This window comes from Pan troglodytes, chromosome 15 (genome assembly GCF_028858775.2).
Source record: "Pan troglodytes isolate AG18354 chromosome 15, NHGRI_mPanTro3-v2.0_pri, whole genome shotgun sequence".
Classification (NCBI taxonomy): Eukaryota; Metazoa; Chordata; class Mammalia; order Primates; family Hominidae; genus Pan; species Pan troglodytes.
In genome coordinates this window covers 42,155,292-42,180,155 of record NC_072413.2, presented here as the reverse complement: position 1 = coordinate 42,180,155, position 24,864 = coordinate 42,155,292, and the positions used below count along the sequence as shown (strand labels likewise).

Genomic DNA, 24,864 nt, shown 5'->3' with positions numbered 1-24,864 from the left:
TGCAGAATTTTTTGCTTCTTAGTTCAGCTAAGTCTGGGTTCTTGTCTCATGACCAGGAAAAAAATTATGCATGTGGACACACTGAAGGGTGAGGAGGGTAGAATTTATTAAGCTAAAGGAAAGCTCTCAGAAAAGAGAGGGGTCCTGAAAACAGGCTCCCACCTCACAATTGTATACCAGGGTTCCCACACATGAGCTGAAGAGGCCAGACTCATTGCCAGCAGAAGGCACAAATTCCTGGTGGCTCCACCCAGTTCTCCCAGTGCACAGTTGATTCTTTAGTCTGAGTCACTCCACGCTGATGTATTTCCCTTGCTGCACATGTGTTAAAGGATGAGATTTTTCATCATGGGCATGTTTCGGCAAGCCCGCTGTGCACAATGACCTGGGCAGGTTGGAGTTTTTCTGGGAATTCTTCCCTATCTGCTTAGGCATGTGGTTGTCTTCTGCTTCTATCGGTTCCAAACTTTCCCACATCTTTCTGTTTCTTTAGGGCCCTCTAAACTCCTCCAAACTCTCCCCATTACACAGTTCCTAATTTGCTTCCATATTTTCAGGTATCATTATAGCAGTGCCCCACTCCTCAGTACCAATTTTCTGTAGTAAGCCATTCTTGGATTGCTATAAACAAGTCCCTGAGTCTAGGTAATTTATAAAGAAAAAGGGTTTAATTGACTCATGGTTCTGCAGTCTTTGCAGGAAGCATAGTGCTGGCGTCTGCTCAGTTTCTAGGGAGGCCTCAGGAAGCTTAAAGTCATGACAGAAGGTTAAGGAGGAGCAGGTACTTCACATGGCAAAAACAGGAGTGACAGAGAGAGAGAGACAAATGGGGAGGGGAAATGCTACCCACTTTTAAATTACCAGATCTTGCACAACTCACTCTCATGAAGTCAGGACCAAGCCATGGGAGATCTGCCCCATGACCTAAACATCTCCCATCAGACTTCAGATCCAGCATTAGGACTTACAATTCTACATGAGATTTGAGTGTGGACAAATATCCAAATTTCTATATCTATCTATCTATCTATCTATCTATCTATCTATCTATCTGTCTGTCTGTCTGTCTATCTATATGTATATCTATCTATATATCAAAATAGTTAAAATAGTTATTACAGTGAAATAAATTATTGCATCCTTCATCTCATATAGTTACTCCTTTTTCCACCCCATGACAAAAGCAGATATAATCTACTCATTTAGTGACAATTCTGGATATAATACACTATTATTAACTATAGTCCTCATGTTGTATATTAGATCTTTAGACATACTGATACTACATATCTGCTACATTGCATAATTTGACTTACATCTCCCATTTTCTCCCTGATGACCTGCCTCTGGTAAATACTGTGTTATTCTCTCTGTATGCCCTTCCCCCCTTTTTTTTTATTCAACATGTGAGTGAAGCCATGCAATACTTTTTGTTTCTGGCGTATTTTACTTAGTATAATGTCCTCCAACTACATACATGTGGCAAATGGCAGGATCTCCTCCTTTCTTAAGGCTGAATAATACTCCATTGTGTTCAATAATATTCCATTGCAGCAGTCCTTACTTATTAATAGTTTTTCCACAGTTTCAGTTACGTGTGGTCAACCATGGTCTGAAAAATGATAAATAGGAAATTCTCCAAATAAAAAATTCTTAATTTTAAATTGCATGCCTTTCTTGGTAGCATGATGAAATTTCATACTGCCTATCTTCTTTTCACATGGGACATGAATCAGTCTTTTGTCCAGTGTATCCAGACTGTATTCACTACCACTCATTAGTCACTTAGCAGCCACCTCTGTTATCAGGTAGAGGTTGCTATATCATAGTGCTTGTGTTCAAGTAATCTTTATTTTACTTAGTAATAGCCCCAAAGTGCAAGAATACTAATACTGGCAATTTGAATATGCCAAAGAGAAGCCATAAAGTCCTTTCTTTAAGGGAAAAGGTAAAAGTTATCAATAAGAAAGAAAAAATAATATGCTGAGGTTATAAGATGTATTTTAAGAAGAAAATGTCTATGCATAAAATTGGGAAGAAGGAAAAAAAGGTGCTAGTTTTATTGTCACACCTTAAACCAAAAAGGTTATAGCCTCAGGGCTTTGTTAAGATGGGAAAGGCATTGAATTTGTGCATATAAGACATGAAAAGAAACATTTTCTGGTTAAAAACAATCTGGTCCTGGTTTGGCATCTACTGAGGGTCTTGGAATGTATCCCCCATTACTAAGGGGGCCTACTGTACCACAGTTTTTTTTTTTTTTTTTAATACCCAGTCATCTGTTGACAGACACCTAGGTTGTTTCCATATCTTGGATGTTGTGAATAAACATTAGAGTACAGATATTTTTAGTAGGTGGTAATTTTATTTCCTTTGACTATATACCCAGAAGAGGGATTGCTGAGTCATATGGTAATTCTCTTTTTAATTTATCTGAGAGCCTCCATACTGTTTTCCATAATGACTGCACCAATCCATGCTCCTGCCAACAATGTACAAAGTTCCCTTTTGTCCACACCTTCACCAACACTTGTTATCTGTTGTCTTTTTCATAATAGTTAACCTAATGGGTATAAAGTAATATTTCATAATACCTTTTATTTGTATTTCCTTAATGATTGATGATGCTGAGCACCTTTTGATACAGCTTTTGGCTATTCTTATTCCTTTGGATAAATATATTTATCTATTGAGGTTATTTGCCCATTTTTAAATTAGGTTATATGTTTTCTTTTTGTTTCACTGTATGCATTCTTTATAAATTTTGAGGATTAATCCTTTACCAAATTTGTGATTTGTAATTTTTTTTCTAACTCATAGGTTGCCTTTTTTTTTTCCTTTGCTGTGCTGAAGCTTTTTAATTTGATGTAGTCCCAGTTATTTATTTGTGCTTTTGTAGTCTCAGTTTTTGGTGTGTTATATAAAAAATCATCACCAAAACCAATTTCAAGAAGTTTTTCCCTATGTTTTCTCCTAGTAGTTTTATGGTTTTAGGTATTACATTTAAGTCTTTTAGACCCAAATTATTACAGTTAATTCTAAACATAATAGCTGAAACCATAAAAGCAAAATGGTGTGTGATAAGGGTTCACTTTCATTCTTTTGCATGTGGAAATTGTATCCCCAGTACCAGCTATTAAAGAGACTATCTCCATTGTGTCTTATTGGTTGAAAGCTCTCTGGGCCCTTGTTGAAAATTAGTTGACCATGTATGTTTAGATTTATTTCTGGGACCTCTATTGTGTTACATTTATCTATGTGTTTGCTTTTATGCCAATACCATACTGTTTTGACTACTATAGTTTTGTAATATTTAAGTTTAAATCAGGAAGTGTGATACCTCCAACAATTTTTTTCAATTCTCAGAATTTCTTTGGCTATTTAAAATTCTTTGTGGTTTTACACACAAAAAATTTTTATTTCTGTAAATTATGTCATTGGGATTTTATAGGGATTGCCCTGAATCTGAATATTGCTTGGAGTGGCATGGACATTTAAACAATATTAATTCTTCAAACCTATGAGCATGGAATATCTTTTCAGTTATTTGTGTCTTCTTCAATATCTTTTATCAATATTTCATAGTTTTCAGTGTACAGGTCTTTCAAGTCCTTGGTTACATTTATTTTCAAATATTTTATTTTATTTTGCTATTCTATCATAAATGGGATTGTCTTATTGATGTTTTTGCTAGGTCATTATTTTGTATAGTAATGGCACATATTATGGCGTGTTAATTTTCTATTCTGCAATGTTACTGAATTCATTTATTCTAACAGTTTTTGGTGAAGTGTTTGGGGTTTTCTACATATAAGATCATGTCATTTGCAAATAAAGATAGTTTTGCTTCTTCCTTTACAATTTGCATATCTTTTCTTTCTTTTTCTTGTCTGATTACTTTGCTAGTACTTCTAGTACTACGTTGAATAGAAGTGGTGTTAGTGGACACCCTCGCCTTGTACCACAGCCAATAGGGCATAATGTCACCTTATGCTTCAAAGGGTAAGACACTACATAGTGGTGATTCTGGACCCTAGGATGGTATGACATGGCAGTATCCTAAGCTCTCTGAGATTGGTACAGTGGTAACATGGACCCAGGAATAGCAGAATGCAATCATGGACGACCCAGGAGTGGCAGAATGGCCCTGTGGGGCAGGGGCAGTGAAGGGATGATTTCACTACCTGGGAAGACAGTACACTTCAGCAGTTCAGACTCTGGAAAATTAGTTCAGTTATAGGGAAGCAGGTTGCTACAGTAGTTTGGTCTGGAGGGTCAGGTATCCAAGCTTAGCCGATTCTCTGTTTCCTTGCTATGTGGAATGCCTCATTAGCTCAGCCTTGGGAGGTGCTTCTGCTTGGCTAGGCCAAAACATTGATTCCCTGGGAGACAGAACACCACTTCAGCTTAAGCACTGTGGGTGAATGTATGACTGCCTTGGGTGGCCAAGAAAACATTTTCTCAGAAGGCAGGGTGCTGAGTCAGCTCAGACCCCAAAGTGCTGGGTGCAGCAGCAATTGGAAGGAGCAAATGAAGCAGCTACCCAGCAACTGGGTCCCTCTGGATAGGATGTAGCAGTAGCTTGGGTAGAGGAGGGTAGTCCACCAAGAGTGGGTAGAGCCACAGTGACAAAGCCTCACCAATGGAAGGGTATTCTGGCTGCATGCCCCCAGAGCAGGGCACAGTACAACAATCATAGTGATTCCAAGATGTCACTGTGCAGTAGCAGTGTGGGCCATAGGAGGCCAAGCAGCATTGGCTCCTTCTCTGTGGCGATCACAGCTGTGTGGAGTCCAAGTAGCTCCCTCACCTGGGCTTAGTAACTGAGTACTATAGGAGTTACTTTCAGTAGTGAGGACTGTAGGTGTCCAAGGTGGAGATGGGGGCTGCTGAGGTCCCCTTGTTACTTTATTCCTGTAGGGAGAAGTCTCTCCTGGTTCCAAGCTGATCCCTGCTGGGAGATGAGGTGGCAAAGGCAAGGTGTTTCCTCTTATTCTCTATGTGGTCATTCTAAATTTCTGTGTTATTTGTGGTTTCTGCACTCTATTGATATATTCCAGCACTTGCTTTTAGTTATTTTCTTCAAAATGTAGTTGTGTATTTGCTGCTTTGTCTTCATCAGTGGGACAAGTGCCAGGGGGCTCTAGGTTGGCTATCTTGTTGATGTCACTATTCCATAGTTTATTTGAAAATAGTTAAGAATAAATCAGGTATAATATAATATTCTTTTGAATAATGTTAATAAGAGTAATATACTCTGTTAATATTTTAAATTTTAAAAATTACTCAATATTGATAAGGATCAAAAGCAGAATTTTTAACACTAAGCACATATTGAATTGCCCATTGCAATCTAAAAACACCTACTTCAATTCTGCATAATGTAAAAAACAGGAAGCAGTTTTTCACTTGTTAACAGTGTAAAAAAATATGACACAACCTGAAGAATATTATCTCCAATATGGAACAGATTATGTATGCCTTAGGGAATGAAAACCCTGTCACCTTTTTAAACAAATTTTTATATTTGCATCATAATTTATAAAATGTATTTGGATATAATTTTGACTTACAGAAAATTGTAAAGATAGCACAGAGCAGCCTCATCTACCTTTTGCCCAGTTTCCCCATTGATTACTTATGGTAGTCTGAAACCACATGCTTCAATATTGCTTAATATATTTTATAGGAGGCAGATGTCCATTTGTACATAATACATTAAAACACAAAATCTAAATGGCACTGTTATCTCAAACACAGCCAAGTTTTTATGTGCATTAGCATAGTGAAAACACAGTCATCTTCTTAAGCAAATTTTTACATTTGTATTTTAATTAATTTAAAAAATAATTTTCAAATATTATTGATTTACAGGAAATTGCCCTGTTGGAATGTGTCAGGTATTCTTCACCTAGTTTCCCCCAGTGGTTTTATCTTGTATAAAAAGCACAATATCAAAAGCAGGAAATAGGCATTGGTACTGTGTGTGTATAATTTTATGCCATTTAATCACATATATACATTTCTATAACCATCACCAACATCAAGATTAAAAACTTCCATCAACACAAAAATCAACTGGTGTCAATTTTTATAGTCTAAGAAACCTCACATCTTTTAAGTTTCCTTATCCTCTCTTGTTTGTAATATAGTTGTCTTAAACATATTCTCTACACACATGCATACATTTTCTTTATGTAGATATTTATATGGAACTCCACATCAATGTTAGACTCTTTAGCCTAATTATTACAAACTTGAAAGGAGAAGAAAATTTTATTACCCATATATATGCTTTTATTCTTTTCAAATTTTCATCCTTAGAACATCTTAGAATACTATGAAGTTTTTCTAACACTTTTAGAAACAGAAGCTGTATGCAAACGCCTCGATGTCCAGGCAGAAGCTTGCTCCAGGGGCGGGGCACTCATGGAGAACCTCTGCTAGGGCAATGCAAAAGGGAAGTGTGGTGTTGGAGCCCCCACACAAAGTCCCTACTAGGGTATCACCTAGTGGAGCCATGAGAAAAGGGCCACCATACTCCAGACCCCAGAATGGCAGATCCACTGACAGCTTCCACCATGTGCCTGGAAAAGCTGCAGACAGTCATCACCAGCATGTGAAAACAGCTAGGAGGGAGGCTGTACCCTGCAAAGCCATAGGGGCAGCGCTATCCAAGACCTTGGGAACCCACCTCTTGCATCAGTATGACCTGGATGTGAAACATGGAGTCAAAGGAGATCATTTCGAGCTTTAAGATTTGACTGCCCTGCTGGATTTTGGACTTTCATGGAGCCTGTAGCCCCTTTGTTTTGGCCAATTTCTCCCATTTGGAATGGTTATATTTACCCAATGCCTGTACCCCCATTGTATCTAGGAGGCTACTAACTTGCTTTTGATTTTACAGGCTCATAGACACAAGTGACTTGACTTGTCTCAGATGAGCTGCTGGACTGTGGATTTGAGTTAATGCTGAAATGAACTGAGCCTTTGGGAGACTGTTGGGAAGGCATGATTGGTTTTGAAATGTGAAGATATGAGATTTGGGAGTGACCAGGGGCAGAATGATATCATTTGGCTCTGTGTCCCCACCCAAATCTCATTTTGTAGCTCTCATAATTCCCACGTTTTGTGGGAGGGAGCTGGTGGAAGATGATTGAATCATGGGGGCAGATCTTTCCCATGTTGTCCTCCTGAGAGTGAATGGGTCTCACAAGATCTGATGGCTTTAAAAATGGGACTTTCCCTACACAAGCCCTCCTTTTGCCTGCTGCTATCTATGTAGTAAGATGTGACGTGCTCCCCCTTGCCTTCTGCCATGATTGTGAGGTCTCCCCAGCCATGTGGAACTGTAAGTCCAATAAACCTCTTTCTTTTGTAAATTGCCCAGTCTCAGGTATGTCTTTAATAGCAGTGTTAAAACAGACTAATATACTCTGTTTTGTAGCTTTTGTTCCAATTTCACTTTGTAAAGGGAGGTCATATAGTCATATATGCTGTAAACATTTTACCCACAGTTATTTGTATTTTGATCTTGTATAATGTTATTTCCTTATTTGGAAGTTTTTCTTTTTTTTTAACTTGAATTTCTCAAATTTTTAATGGCTTTTGATAATTCAATCATCTTTTAAAATATCTCCCACTACTTGAGTGTTATAAAGGATTCATTTCTGGCTTATCTTCAGAGAGGATATTGTGTTCTAATATACAGTTAATTTATTATTACATTTATTCCATTTTCCCTCTAAATTAGATCTAAATGTCATGAGCACAGAAATTTTTTTCCCCCACTGTTTTGTCTTCTGTATCTAGAATAGTACTTGGCATAAATTTCTAAGATTATTTGTTTAATGAATACATGAATGAATGAATATATGTTTTCTAGATCAGAACTTTAATAGAGTAACACAATTAATGGCATAGAGATTGGATTAAAGTTGGAAGGCCCGTGAAGTTCTTTTGTAATAGTCTTTTATTTTGGGGTCTTCCAGATGAAAAATAACTAGGAAAGATTTCTTATTAAAGAGCAGTGATTAGGAGCTAAGTAGTTAGAATGGAAATGTGTATGTGTATGTGTACCCATATATTCTGTATATACCTATGAGAGTGTGTCATACGATGAACCACATGTGTCACAGAAAGAAAAAAGGATTTATTTTTCTTTCTTTGAAAGATAATCAAGGGCTGATTTCTGAAATTTATAACTGCAACATGTTTTTCTGTGCTGTCTAGAGAGTAGCTACTTGAATTACTTACGGCAGCCATTTAAAGGCATTAATTTCCCTTCAGTGGCTCTTCCTTTGCAATATAACATTATTTTGGTTGTAAAACCTATGACACTTTAAGGGTACCTTAGGGACTAATAAATAAAAGAAAAAATCTGACTTCTTGAAAAGTTTTAAAAGAGAATAGAGGTATAATCATAAGCCCTTAAAAGTATAAGTTAGAAGTTAGCAATTTGTGTTCCTTAAAAAAAAAAACCAAAACAGTATTTTAAAGAATTTGGAAAAAAGCAAGCTAGAAAAAAGTATGGATAAGGGATTGAAAATAAAGCTAAAAAATCTAAAGGTTGGGTTTCATATGGGTAGGAAGTAAAATCTGGATTTGCATGATCCTTGATCCTTATTGGTAAGATCAGGACCTAAGAAAATATTTGTTAGGGGGCCAGGTAATGCTATGGGGTTAATGCCAGTTAATGGCGTTTCTTTTTGCAATCCACAATAGAAAAGCACTGAAGTAAGATGGTGCCAAGAAAGTAAAAGCAGACTTTTTTCCATTTTAGAAATGTCACTGGTGGGTAGCCAACTATGTGTCAAGTTTCTTCACCTTTAAGCAATTGCAAAATCAAATTCTTAATTTTGTCTCTAACTGTCATCTCTTTGGCAACTGCCATTCTTTATTTGGTTATGTGTGCTCTTCACATATAAGAGATTCAAATATATTTTTTAGATTTCCATTTTCAAAAATGTGTCTCCCCCAGAATTCCTATGTTGGAAGTCTTAACACTCAACACCTCAGAACATAACCTTATTTGGAAATTGGGGTCATTAGCAGATGTAATTAGTTAAGATAAGAATATAATGGAATAGATTCAACCCTTCATCTAATATGACTGTTGTCTCTATAAAAAGGGGAAATTTGGAGCCAGAGATAGATATGCAAGGAAGAAAGATGATGTAAAGAGACACAGGGGAAATATGGTCAACTAACTACAAGCCAAGGAGAAAGGCTTATTTTTTTCTCACAGTCTTCAGAGGAAGCAAACTTGGCAGACATTTGATTTTGGAATTCTAACCTCCAAAACCATAAGACAATAAATACAATTTTGGAGTTTAAGCCACTCTGTAATATTTTGTTACAACCTTTTAATTTAAACAACAGAATCGGTATTTTAAGTTATAAATAAATATGAGTTTTCACTGAAGGATAAATATTTTATCTAGCATTCTCTTTTTACTCTCATTCTTAACACAGCACTATTTTTTTCTGGGCCATTTTCTTAATCTCTTGATGCATACTGGCTGATTTCTGTTTATTTTCTGAGGTATATTTATGTAAAAGTCCTTTAGAAAGCCACTTGCAATGAGATGTATTTCTTTTAATTAGATTGTAGCCTTATCTACTCAAGAGTCAAACTATTCCTAACGAACATGGCAATTAACACATAGCATAGCTACTGGCTTGTGGCATATAAGATGTGGAAAAGAACTTCTCTGACTTTGATATCTACAATTTTTTGACATTAATGCAGTTTAAACCTTAAATAAAGTAGTTTCTATCTAGTTTCTGCAAGCTACAGAACATTTGAGGAGCTCAGTTTATTTGGCTATTCCAGGAAATTTCTGATTTGAATGAGACTAGCCCAACTGATTAAAGTCAAAATAGCAGGTTAATCAGTTTGCTTTATTTCCTTTAAACTTCCTTTCTATTGAAATGCAACATATTTATTTTCAAATTTGCAACAGAAGAAATAGCAGAGTTCATTAATAATACAAACAAAAGTTTAAGGCACAGTAAGAATACACTCACTTGTCAACTAATAGCATTCTTTGTTTTTTTCTTATTTATCATACACTTGGGTTGTCACACTTGGGTTTATGACAAACTGGCTTGGCATTTAATAACAGCTGAATTTTTGAATAAATGTCTGAAGCACTGTTCCATGTTAAATATCTCAAAGTGCTTCTACATTTACATCTCAAAATAGATTTCCTATCCCATTTTGTCCTTGGGTTTGCTATATGAAAAATAAGCTATGTGATTTGTAAAACAAGGCTTTAACCAAGGAGTTCTTTCTAGTCATTTTAGGATAAAAATTTACTGATGACAAAACTTATGGAAGCCATTCTTTTCCAACCAAATCAATTTTAGTTACAACTTTTTATTTTACCGTACATATTGCTTATTTTCTACATGTCTGTTTATCAGCCCATTAGTATAGAAATGGGTTTCTTAATTATGAACTATTTAAATTACTCTTGTTTCAAAAAGTTAATTTATTATTTATTTATTATCCTTTACTTATCAAGAAAACATATACTGGTGACTGAATTCTACCAGAATTAATACTGTCTAGATGGGAGAGTCACAATCATTATAAAAGCTACTCTCTAAGTGTTTTACGTAAGTCTATCAGAAAAGGAAAATCTGAAAGAAACATTTTTAAAAGTGGCCCAAGATGACTGTGGGTTGAACACAAAGATAATAGAAACTAGGCCTATACTAATCTGAACTCTTGTGTGGAATGCTATGGTCTGTTAAATATTTGACTGACACACAATTGTAACCTTGCATATCAGATGAAACACAAAAGCAGGATAGAATCAATCATCCCTCTCCATACACTAAGATGTCTATATACTTGCTAAGATTTTACTCTATTTGCTTTATCTTATGTGTGATGTCACTAAGCTCCACTCAGAATTGTAAGAAATGTCACCTTTGCTTCATTGTCTCCTTCCCCCATTTTCTTTGTGAAAATCTGTAAGTACTATACCTCATGTAGCCCACTCTGGGGTACATTCTTGGTTTGCTCTGAACTTGTGTGCCTGAGCTATTGTCTACAAACATGGCTCAGAGTAAAATCAACTTTAAAATTCTCTAAGTTTATAGTGCTTGTTATTTAAATCATGGTTGACATGTCAAATTATTTAATCCCAGCCACAGTTCTATGAGGAAACGCCATTAGTATTCACTTTTTACAAATGTAGAAGCTGAAGCTGAAGCTGAAGCCAGGAAAGTTGAAAGATAAATAAGTAAAATGTGATATTGTGTATTACCTATAGGATAGGTAAATAAATACTACTCTTTGATAATACTGGGGATATAAATCAATTTGACCTAAGAAGGTAGAAAATGAATTCATAGAGTTGGCAATGTTGAGTTAGGCTTTTACATTAAAGTAGGAATTTTTTAAGCGGAGAAAAAGTTGCCAGATGACCAAAAATAGCTTATCTGTTCATGTCAAGGCTTTTACCATGGAAAAGAGCAAAAACCAACCAAAGTTAACTTAAAAAAAAAAAAAGTGCAGGCTTATTTTTAAAATGCACATAAATCTCAATGAAGATGGAATCCAGAAGTTGTCAGGAATCAAGGCATTTAATCTCTGTCTCTCTCGGTCTCTGTCTCATTCTGTTTCTGTCTTTCTCAGTGTCCTCGATGATGGCTAAATTTCTTCTTCCAAGCCTGTGTATCTTTCTGTTTCTCTCTTTTGTTTAACTTCCTCCTCTCTTATTTTATCTGTAGACACTGAGCTGATGGCTTTCCAGCCGCAGAACCTACACGACTTCCTGGCTGAATTATCCGTGGATTACTATATCTATATATACTGTATGTATTCCTCAATGTACAAATTTTATGTTCTCAGTGGGGAAATCTCATTGGCCTCATTTATCTTTTGTATGCCAGAGATCACAAGTTATCAATGGTCCATTCAGCTACAATCAGGAGAATTAGGCATTGTCATTCTATTCTTGAGCTCTATAAACAAACATTCATAAACTAATGTCTCCTGGATAATAAGAGATAGTGATTGGCTCATTGTGGGACGTATATATTTGCTACTTGGCAGTTGATAAAGCAGGATGATAGAGGGCCTCCCATGTAATTAACTGACATAGATTTTTGATCTATAGCAATTGGGAGACTGTTGTATTTTAAAGCTTCAGAGTATCATAATCATGCCAGTTCTTTAGAAATAACACTCGAACATGTGGTGCATAAATAAGAAGGGAAAAAGGTCAAGACACAGGGAAATGAAAAGGGGACATTTGTGGTAATCCAGGTAAGAAATGAGGAGTAACTAAACTCAAAATAGGAGGTGACAATTCCTGACATTGATGACAAATTCAAAGTGTTCACAGAATGTCTTTCCATTTTTTAAATTTTGTCAAGAATGGAATATTTTCTTATTGTGGGGATAAATGATCCAAAAGGAATGAAAAACAAGAACAGAAATGAGGAAACAGAGAAAGAGGTAAACTAGAATCCAGAAATTGGTGAGTAGAAAAATAAGAAAAAAGAATAAAAGTGTAATTATAAGATTTTATATCAGCTATATTTTTTAAATAAGGGAGAGATAGAAGAAAATTCTATTTATTTTATAAAATGGCACATTTTGTCATATAGAACAAGGAAAGCACTTGCAGGCATGAACAGATTCAAGGAACCTCGAAGAAAGACATAATAAGCATCATTTCTCTGTGCATGAGATGGTATCTATGGTTTATAAACTCAGGAATGGCCTAATATCAGAAAAATGGTCCTGAATGGCCAAAACCATCCATTTTGGAGGCATTAAAGAGTAAAATCCAATAAATTATAACAATAGTAATAAAAGACAATCACCTATTAAGCACCACCAAATGTCAGGTACTGTACTAAGTACTATGAAGGTTATTACATTTAATCTTCATGACATCCCTATTGGGGATACAATATAACCATTTTATAGATAAAAACTTTAAGGCTGAAATAAGTTAACATGCAAGTTATTAATAATTCCTGTAAGAAGGACAGAAAGGTCTTAAACTAGTATACTTTATATTGCATTATGATGCCTCCCTAGAATACTGCTGAGAGCCAACAAACATCATGAAAGAATGTGAGTTTGCAATAGCTGGAGGAAGGACTGTTAGGCATAGGTAGACATAAGTGCCACAATTTAGTACAAAGGCAAAATATTTAATATAGTATGGTTTTAGATAGCTGAAAATAATTCTTTTAGAGAACAAGGATTTGAAAAATTGAAATAAAAATGTTTATGATAAATTAAGAGAAGGAAAATATAGAAGATCAACAGAAATCAAGTATGTGGGGATATTAAATGAGCACAGGTTTGAAAAGATTTGCATGAATGCTGGAAAAAATGGCTTAGGTAGAATATACATGTAAAAGTTACATTTATAGTGTCAGGAATACAAAATAACAAATTATGTTAAAATCTTGATAAGATGATTTTTTAAAAGAATGATGTGTGTTTGATCATATTATAAGCAATAAGACAAAGACAAAGGAGACTCTTATCTCTTGAAGATCTAATATTAACAAAACAATAAATAAAATAACAACATTAAACAGAAGCTTAATCTCCAATCTCAAAGTGCTCAGGAAAAATATGTTTAAGAAGGAATGGCATCTAGGGTATAGGAAGAGACCACACAGCTGTTTGAATTGAGTTCAGTCATTTATTCAATTATTAAAATAACTTTAGGAGGTATTTGTACAACAGTTTTCATTATCAAAATCTATGAAGGAAGACAATTACAAAAATAATTTTACTTTATTTCAGAAACAAAAAATAATATTCTATAAGATATAAATAATAAGCCTAACAGTACTCTGACTGGTTTCTTAAATAGATGGGTTACAAATATTAAAAATGAAATTATGCATACTTAAATCACCATGGCCTACCAACAAAAGTTCCCTACAAGTCAAATTTATTCTATTTTTTAACATGCTTTAACAAGTTATAGACGTCTTTGACATCTTTTCTTTGTACATTTCCTTCCTTCCTTCCTTCCTTCCTCTTTTCTCTTCTTTTGTTCTCTTTCATTCTCTTTCTTTCTTTCTCTTTCTCTCCTTCCTTCCTTCCTTCCTTGCCTCCCTCCCTCCCTCCCTTCCTTCTCTCTCTCTCTCTGCCTCCTTCACTTTTCTCTTTTTTTTTCTTTGCACCTTGTAAAACAACCTTGATTTTTCTTTGGTGGAATCATCCCTACTCCACTCTTGGTTTTTTACTTTGATAGAGCATGGTACAAGCTTTGCCAATCAGAGAATTTAATGTCAAATCCAGCTGATTGGATCAGATCATAAGCAGAAATCTGGGACTTCCCAGAAACATTTGGAAAGAAGAGAAGTCTGTCCTCTGGCACTGTTAGAGGGATGTGAGTTTGTGATTTTCAGTGGTCATTTTCTGTTGAGTGGGAAATTAACTGAGAGTACAGCCAACAAAACAGAACTTCTGAGCTGAGAAATGAAGACAGGGAAATACAGCAAAATGATTTGATTATTTGGACTTTTCAGATAAATAAGCTACCATATAGCATTTTGCTAATGTCACTTTGTTTCCTGGAAGCCAAAAGAGTTCTAATTCTGAAACTGGTTTCTGGAAGTGTGAACACTTAAACCGTGGATTAAGTTGATTTGCCAAAAAATACAGTATGAAGATTCTCCATTACCCTGGTTGAGAAGATACTGATAGGTATTATACAGTGGAAAAAATATTTATACTGCCATATTCATGCAAATTCACTTGGTATTCAGACTTTTAGTTCTCTGTAGCTAGAGCTTTAGAAAATTCTGTAGAGAAATTTCAGTATTTTGAAATGTGTTGACTATTTTTTTGTGTGGCTTTCAAAAAGTTCTTCTAAGAAAGAGACCAGCTTCTTCTAAGTAGCCTATCTGCAAGCAGAGAAGGAATAAATACAACCTAATGAAGATAAACTCTTTGTGCCTTCAGCTAGTGCCACAGTGTGGCTGAGAATTTTTAAATCCTCATTTGACAGCACCATAAATCTTAATATGCTGCCCTAGATAAAGTTTATAGTAGAAAAAGCAGTGAAGGAGGTAAGAAAGAAAATAGACATGATACTATAAAACCTGAGAAAGGCCACTTTTCTCCCCTATGAACCTAATTTTTAAAATTTCTGACTGACAAATGTAAAAATTATTTGACTGTGAAGTACAATCCACTGGGGTACAACTATAGAGCAAGGTCTCTATAATTTCTACTGTTGCAGAAGAATTACCAAGATAGAAGCCATTATACTGAGTGCTGGGAAGATGGCAGAACAAAAAGCCTGTTGTAAAAAGGAAGACATTCCCAATCAATGAATTACATTCCCAATCAATGAATTAGATTCAGGATTTTGACTTCACTAAATCTCTGATTTTTCTTACTAGTCCATAAAGTTTTAGTTCACTAATACATATTGCATGTGTTGGAGTGGTTAAATTTCATCCAAGTATAGGTTTCTAGACCATAAAGAATACCACACATCTGGCAAAGACAGAGACATGCTTGTCACTTAGAAATTCTGTACAGAGTTAAACGCAGGTTTAACTCTGAGTGAACTTTGCCTCTCAGTGTCATGAATGACTTGAGAGTTTTGACTGGATATGCCAAAGGCTCAAATGCTCTGTCACAAGAAAAAGTCATTAAAGAAGTTAGAGCATCTCTCTCTTTGTAATTGTGGTCCTCCATGCCTGCAAAGATTCTTCTCTAAGCATAAACTCTGTCTACTATACTTGATGTGCTAACCCCCACCCCGCCGCCCGCAGCAATTTAGGACTTGGAATTACTCATAGTTGAAAAAAAAATCACATCTTAAATCAGAAGCTTAAATGCAGATAAAATATACATATTTAGTAGTATGTTTTACAAGGGATGAAGGAATTGTGAAACAATTTAACTGCTCTCTGACTATTGATGTATTGAAAAATTTTGGTCTCAATAATTTAAATATTCTAATTTTTGTCTTCTTCAGAGGTGAGAGGCTGCCCTAGTTTAGAAATCCTCAAATTTTGCCATTAAAGATGACCAAAATCTAACAGAAAAGTTGAAATTTTAGAATCTAAAATATCTAATAGAATTAGGATTCAGAAGATATACACATAAAATTTTTATTATGGAGATATAACTTTCAAAAGTAAAAACATGATTCTTTTACAGATTTAGAATGAATTTGTGTCAAAAATACTCAATTTATTATTGAAAGGACCAAAAAACAGTAAATGCAGTCTAAATGTGAATAAGAGGAACAGGGATTATATCATCTTTCAAAAAATGCATTAAAAAACCAATAAAATAAGATTGCTAGGTCAGATACACATATGGTTAATGTCTTATCAGGAAGGGCAACTATAACTTTTATACTGAACAAAAATATATGTTAAAATGTAAATTCACAGAATTTATGGCGTTACTTAACAGGAAATATCAGAAATAAACATAAGCATATTTTCCTATATCAGAGGGCAACAAACTATGCCTGCTGGCCAATTGCCTACTTTCATAAATAAAGTTTTTTTTTTTTTTTTAAACACAGCCATACCCATTAGTTTAAACATTGTCGATGGTGGATCTAGAGTTGCAATAGCAGAACTGAGTAGTTGTGAGATTGTATGGCTTGCAAAGCCTAATTTATATTGTTTAAAAAAAGTTTGCATCTCCCTGATAATTAAATCATATTAAAATAACTTTTTATACAGTACATTCATTTTGATAATATATAATTTCTAAGGAGTACTCTTGATGCCAAAAAGGCCATTCTTTTCATGCCTAGGTCTGTTTATTAACGTAGATATAGCAAGAGGTGTAAATTGACTATATATGTTTCCTTCAGCACAAAGTGTCAAGCAGCTTTGAGGCTAGAATAATTAACTTATTTCAAGACATTTCATTTAAAAATCACTTTATGAACTTTAAAAAGTTCTACAGTATATTTTTCTGCCCCAAGACTGGAAAGTCAAGTGAAAGAAATTCTCTCCACCACACTTTCCAGATCTGAGCTGCTTTCTCTCTCCTCAGGTTACACTAGATTTTCTAAAGTTCCTGGCCTGTCAGGAAGTCACCTTCCTCACCACCTGAGAGACTGAAACCTGTAAACTGTGTTCCACATCTTCTTGAAAATATTTATGGGCATTGACTCCAAGTATAAAGTGCAATTCTTTTTCATTGATGATGAGCTTATTATTATTAGATTAATGTATTACCAAATATGACACTCCAGGGTTGGCCTTGATTATTGCATAATCACTTTTTAAAATTATATCATACTACAGAGGAGGATTAATCTTTATTGTACTTATGTGAATAATAATATTATGAAAAATAAGGAGAATTAATAAAGTAATTGTTACCACGTTTAATGGAGTCAGTGAAAGTTACACTAATTTTAAAAATGATCCATTTAATTCATGAAAATGTATTCTACCAACTTGAGTATTAGAGTCAGATTAAAAATGATTCCACATATGTTAATAAAAAATAGAATATTAGGACAACCTCAACACTATCACAAACAAATAACTACAAATAATTTCCTTCATCCACATAGTCAATCTTTATTTATTTCTTTTTTATTTTATTTGAAACAGAGTCTCATTCTGTTGCCTAGGCTGGAGTGCAGTGGCACAATCTTGGCTCACTGCAACCTCCGCCTCCTTGGTTCAAGCAATTTTCATGCCTCAGTCCCCACTGTCCTCCCACCCCGACAAGTAGCTGAGGTTATAGGTGCATAGCAACATGTCTGGCTAATTTTTGTATTTTCAATAGAGACAGGGTTTTGCCATGTTAGCCAGGTTGGTCTCGAAGTCCTGGCCTCAAGTGATATGCTTGTCTTGGCCTCCCAAAGTGCTGGGAGCCGCAGCACCTGGCCCACCTAGTCAATCTTTTATAATTAACTAGAATTTGAGGAAATTCTTCTTTTTCTAGATCTTGTGATAGTTTAATTTCAGAATCCTGTGATATTGCCTGACAGTTGTCTAAGCAATTATAGGTTTAAGCTCTGAAACTTGTACTCATGAGTCTATTACTTAAAATGTCAACGCTCTGTTGTTGTATCCTTTATACATGGCTCTGAGAATATCCTTTATTGAAAATTCAGTTTCTGGCCTCAAGTTTAGAACAGCACCTTCAGACAAATACCAGAGGAAATGGTGGGATGAATGCTTACAAGAAGCAACAAAAGGAAGATGATCTCTTTCTTCTGTATGTGAGGATGTAGCAAGAAGGCAGTAAGAGGGTCCCCACCAGACAACAAATCTGCAGGCACCTTCATCTTGGACTTAACAGGCTCCAGACTATGAAAATAAATGTTTGTTGCTTAAGCCCCCACCCTAGCCTATGGTATTCTGTTACAGCAGCTAAAACTGACTAAGAAACCAAGGCATATAAAATTCTCTTTCCTCAAACATTCTACAACTACCTATATGAACTCAAGTTTCATTTTCATAGTGATCTTTTATATTCTTAAGCAACCTGATACTTTTTCCTTAGAACAAAACTACTATTTTCCCTGAAAAACAAAAGCATATTTCATTACTTTGCATGTTCCTGTATTTATTTCCCATTATTATTTCTAGTGAAACTCAAAATATTTTGCAGTTACTCAATAAGGAGTAAATGCTTTTCCAGTTTTTCAATGTCAGCAATATGTCAAAATAAGATTGAAAGCAGGACTATCTTACATCCATATCTCTAAAGCTATCCTCTTTTTCAATAAGCAAGAAGTGTTTTCCTAAATGATATAATGTAATATATTAAATATATAAACCAAACAAACCAAAAACAAAACAATTAAGCAAACCATTTTTTTGTTGTCTTATCTGATAGAAAAGCAATTTGCATAATCTATGAAATTATCAGAATAAGAAAATGTCTTCCTTCAATGAAAAGCCCAAGACCTGGTGGCTTCATTGCTGGATTCTATCAAACATTTAAATAATTCGTATCAGTCTTTCTCAAACTCTCTTAAAAAGTTAAAAAGGAGGCAATAATTCCAAACTCATCTTATGAGGCCAGCATTATCCTGATACCAAAGCCAGACAAGGAACCTCAAAGAAAAGAAAATTTAGGGGCAATATCCTTATGAATATAGCTATAGAAATTCTCAATCAAAAGACTAGCAAACTGAATTTAATAGCACATTAAGAGAATCATTCACCATGATAAAGAAAGATTTATCCCTGGCATCCAAGGATGGTTCAACACATGTAAATCAATAAATGTGGTATACCACTGAACAGAATGAAAGACAAAAAGTGTATGATCATCTCAATAGTTGCAGAAAAATCACTTGACAAAATTCAACATCCTTTAATGATAAAAACTTGCAACAGTGTAAGTATAGAAAGAATATACCCCAACACAATAAAGGTCACATTATGCCTGTTACAAAGGTAACATTATACTCAAAGCTTCTCCTCTGAAAGCAAGCACAAGACAAAGAGGTCCACTCTCACCAGTTTTATTAAACATAGCACTGGAAGTCTTGGCCAGAAAGGAAATAAATAAAAAGCATTCAAATTGATAAGAAAGAAATTAAATTGTCTCTGTTACCAGACATGGTCTTATATGTGGGAAAGTCTAAAGACTCCACCAAAACGTATTACAATTAATAAATGGTCAGTGAAGTTATAGGATACAAAATCAACATACGAAATTTGTAGCATTTTTATACACTAACAATGAACTATCTGAAAAAGAATAAAGAAATAAAGATAACCTCATTTCCAATAGCACCAGAAAGAATAAAATACTTAGAAATAAATTAAACCAAGAGGTAAAGGATCTGTACACTGAAATAGAACATTGATGAAAAATCAAAGAAGAAACACACAAAAATTGAGAAATTGTACATCCATGGATTCGAAGGATTAATATTGTTAAAACGTGTATGCTAACCAAAATGACATACAGAGTCAATACAATCCCTATCAAAATTCCATTGATATTTTTCACAGAAATAAAAAGTCCTATAATTTGTATAGAACCATAAAATACCCTGAATAGTCAAAGTAATATTGAGCTAAAAACCAAAACATCATTACCTGACTTCAAAACATATTACAAAACTACAGTACTCAAAACAGCATGTTACTGGTATAAAAACAGAACATAGACCAATGGTACAGAGTAGAGACCTCAAAAATAAATACAGCCAACTGATTTTTTTTGACAAAGGTGCCAATAACATGCAACAGGGAAATGACATTTTCTTCAATAAAAGATGCTGTGAAAACTAGTTATTCACATGTACAATAATGAAATGATACCCATCGCTTACATAATCTACAAAAAAATTCAAAATGGCTTAATGTCTTAAATGTAAGACCCATAACAGTGAAACTTACTAGAAAACATAGGAAAAAACCTCCATGATATTTATCTGGGCAATGATTTTCTTGAGTATGAACCCAAAAGCACACGTAACAGGAGCAAAATTAGACAAATGGGATTATGAGAAATTAAAAATCTTCTTCACAGCAAAGAAAACAACAAAGTGAAGAGAAAACCTACAAAATGGGAGACAATATTTTCAAACTATCCATCTGAGAAACATCACAAAAACAAGTGAGACCTAATTAAACTTAAGAGCTTCTGCACAGCAAAAGAAACAATCAACAGAGTAAACAGACAACCTATAGAATGTGAGAAAACATTATCAAACTATGCATCTGACAAAGGTCTAATATCCAGAATCTATAAGAAGCCTAAACAAATCAACAAGAAAAAAAGCAACCCCATTAAAAATGGGTAAATGACATGGACACACATCTGAAAAGAAGACATACAAGCAACCAATAAACATAAAAAAAGCTCATCATTACTAATTATCAGAGAAATGCACTTCAAGACCACAATGAGATAACATCTCACACCAGTCAGAATGGCAATTATTAAAAAGTCAAACAACAGATGCTGTCAAGGCCGTGGAGAAAAGGGAACACTTATATACTGTTTGTGGGAATGTAAATTAGTTCAGCCATTGTGGAAAGCAGTTTGGAAATTTCTCAAAGAACTTAAAGCAGAGCTACTATTTGACCCAGCACTCCTATTACTGGATATATACCCAAAGGAAAATAAATCATTCTACCAAAAGGACACATGCACTTGTATGTTCATTGCAGCACTATTCACAATAGCAAAGACATGGAATAAATCTAGGTTCCTGTCAACAGTGAACTGAATAAAGAAAATTTGGTGCATACACCCCATGGAAAACTATGCAGCCACAAAAAGAACAAAATTATGTCCCCTGCAGCAACATGGATGCAGCCCTTAGAGATCATTATTCTAAGCAAATTAACATAGGAACAGAAAACCAAATACCACATGTTCTCATTTATAAGTGGGAGCTAAACACCAAGTACACATGGACAGAAAGAGGACAACAATAGACACTGGGGACTAGCAGAAGGGAGAGGGAAGGGAGGGTGTAGGCTGAAAAACTATCGATGGGATATTCTGCTCGCTACCTGGGTGATGGGATCACCCATATTCCAAACCATAGCATCACAAAATATACCTGTGTAACAGATCTGCACATGTACCCACTGAATCTAAAATAAAAGTTGAAATTATTAATAAATAAAAATGGGGCAAGGTGTGGTGGCTCACGCCTGTAATCCCAGCACTTTGGGAGGCCAAGGCGGGTGGATCACCTGAAGTTGGGAGTTCGAGACCAGCCTGACTAACATGGAGAAAGCTTGTCTCCACTAAAAATACAAAATTAGCTGGGCATGGTGGTGCATGCCTGTAATCCCAGCTACTCGAGAGGCTGAGGCAGGAGAATTGCTTGAACCTGGGAGGAGGAGGTTGCAGTGAGCCAAGATCATGCCATTGCACTCCAGCCTGGGCAACGAGAGTGAAACTCCATCTCAAAAAAGAAAAAAAAATAGGCAAAGTATCTGAGTAGACATTTCTCAAAAGAAGATAGACAAGTGGCCAACAGGTATATGAAAGGGTGCTCAACATTATTAATCATCAAGATAATGGGAATTAAAACCACAGTGAGATATCACCTCACACCTATTAGAGTGAGTATTATTAAATAGATAACAGGTGTTGGTGAGAATAAGGAGGAAAGGGAATTCTTGTGCACTGTTACTGGGAATGTAAATTAGTACAGTCATAATGGTAAACAGTTTGAAAGTTCCTCAAGAATTTAAAAATAGAACTATCATAGGATCCAGGAATCCCACTACTAGGTAAATACCCAAACAAAATAAAATTAGTTTGTTGGATGCATAGTTTGTGAATATTTTCTCCCATTCTGTAGGTTGTCTGTTTGCTCTATTGATAGTTTCTTTTGCTGTGAAGAAATTCTTTAGTTTTATTAGGTCCCACTTATCAATTTTTGTTTTTGTTGCAATTCCTTTTGAGGACTTAGGCATAAATTCTTTTCCAAGGTCAGTGTCCAGAATGGTGTTTCCTAGGTGTTCTTCTAGGATTTTCATAGTTTGAGGTCATACATTTAAATCTTTAATCCATCTTGAGTTAATTTTTGTTTATGGTGAAAGGTAGGAGTCTAGTTTCATTCTTCTACATATGGCTAGTCAGCTGTACTAGCACAATCAATTTAACAGGGAGTACTTTTGCCACTTCTTTGTACTGAGTTTGTCATAGGTCGGATGGCTTTGTGTGTGGCTTTATTTCTGGGTTCTTTATTCTGTTCCACTGGTCTATGTGTCTCTTTTTGTGCCAATACCATGCGGTTTTGGTTCTGTAGCCTTATAGTGTAGTGTGAAGTCAGGTAATGTGATGCCTCTGGCTTTGTTCTTTTTGCTTAGGATTGCCTTGGTTATTCGGGCTCTTTTTTGGTTCCATATGATTTTTATAATTTTCTTTCTAATTCTGCAAAAAATGCAATTGGTAGTTTAATAAGAATTGAATCTGTAGATAACTTTGGGCAGTATGGTCATTTTAACAACATATATTCTTCCAATCCGTGAGCACAGAATGCTTTTCCATTTGCTTATGTCATCTTTGATTTCTTTCAGCAGTATTTTGTAGTTCTTCTTATGAAGATCTTTTACCTCCTTGGATTGGTGTATTTCTAGGAATTTTATTTTTTGTGGCTATTTTAATGGAGATTGCATTTTTTATTTGGGTCTCAGCTTGAACATTATTGGTAAATAGAAATGCTACTGAGTTTTGTACACTGACTTTGGTATTACTGAAGTTGCTTATCAGTTCCAGGAGCTTTTGACAGAGTCTTTGGGGCTTTCTAGGTGTAGAATCATGTCATCAGTGAAGAGAAATAGTTTGACTTCTTTTTTTCCTATTTGGACACCTTTTATTGCTTTATCTTGACTAAATGTTCTGGCTAGGACTGCCAGTACTGTCTTAAATAGCAGTTCTAAGAGTGGGCTGCTAGAGGGGGGAGGGATGAGAGGGAGGAAGGGTTGAAAAACTAACTGTTGGGTACTATGCTTACTAATTGGGTGATGGGATCCTTCATATCCTCAACCTCAGCATCACTCAGTATTGCCATGTAGCAAATCTGTACATGCACCCCCTGAATCTAAAATAAAAGTTGAAATTATAAAAGCAAAAAAGGGGAAAGGGAGAGATAGAGATCTCTGGCATGTGAGGACACAGTGAGAAGGTGGCTGTATGAAGCCAGGAAGAGAGCCTTCTTCAGAACCTGATCCTGCAGGACCTTGATCTGGATTTCCTAGCATCCTGAGTGGCAAGAAAATACATTTCTATTGTTTAAACAAAAATAAATAAAATAAAAGCTTTTCTAGTGAACATTTTCCAAACTTTTGTTCTAGTGCGATAATGCATCAGATTTCACTTACCAATTATGTTAATTCAAAACAAATTTCCTGAGTAGATTATATTTCTTTCACATTTAGAACAAAAATGACATTTCTTAGATAACTGGGTTTCTTTTAATTCATCCTTTCATTCCATCTCATGTCAAAATTATTAAGAAGATACGTGATACTTTATTTGCATTGTCATCCTCGACTCATATCAGGTTTTGATTATTGTGTGATTAGGTTAATGAAATTGCTATATGCATCCTGCTTATTCTGCTAATTTCTTTAGACACACTCCTTCATACAGAAAAATAGATCTGCATCTCAGCGTCTTCAAAGAATTCAACATTTTTTCTTAACATTTTTTAAAAGTAGGATTTGTCTTTTTCCACTTTTAAATACTTTAAACATAATTGAACATACAGCTATAAAAAACTGAAATGTATGATGCTTTTTACCGTGATTATGAATCAGCTGTATAACATGTACAGGAAACACTAATGATTGTATTATTGTCAAAAGGCAAAGAATATTAAATAGGTAAACACAAAAATTCACGTGATGCAAAGTCATGAATAGACTGTATATTTTCTTTATTTGCAATGTCACAAACTAAGAAATTCATACTTTTTCCAATGAATTTTGGATATGCAATAGACAATCACTAGTTGAATCACAGGTCATAAATTAATAAATTATTTATTTTATATATTTGTTTAATATAATTGCTGCCTTGGCATTCATTTTTAAGCCTAAGTTGTTTGAAACCCAGTTGTACCCTGTCACTTTGGGCCTAGTTAAATGTTCTCTTTCCTGAGTGTTTTTTTTGTGATATAGCCCTGAATGATCCTGATCACACTGGCTCAAAACACAACAGACTCCACAGGTGTTAAACAGGATAAAACCCGGTGGTCAACACTAGAGCCATGTAAATAAGTTCCCTCCTTTATGTGTGTTTTCTTTTTCTTTTTTTCTTTTTTTTTCCATTTTTTTTTTAAATTTTTTAATTACAGTTTAAGTTCTAGGGTACACGTGCACAACCTGCAGGTTTGTTACATATGTATACATGCGCCATGTTGGTGTACTGCACCC

At 34.9% G+C, this 24,864-nt stretch overlaps 1 long non-coding RNA gene across 1 annotated transcript in view; it reads left to right on the top strand.

Annotated features, from left to right (window-relative positions):
- The first annotated feature begins 11,744 nt into the window (after positions 1-11,744).
- The window catches only part of LOC134808291 (uncharacterized), a 102,302-nt gene continuing 89,182 nt past the window's right edge, over positions 11,745-24,864 (top strand). The window contains exon 1 of the long non-coding RNA XR_010150931.1: positions 11,745-11,829. This is a non-coding gene — a long non-coding RNA (uncharacterized LOC134808291). The remainder of the gene's footprint in view (positions 11,830-24,864) is intronic.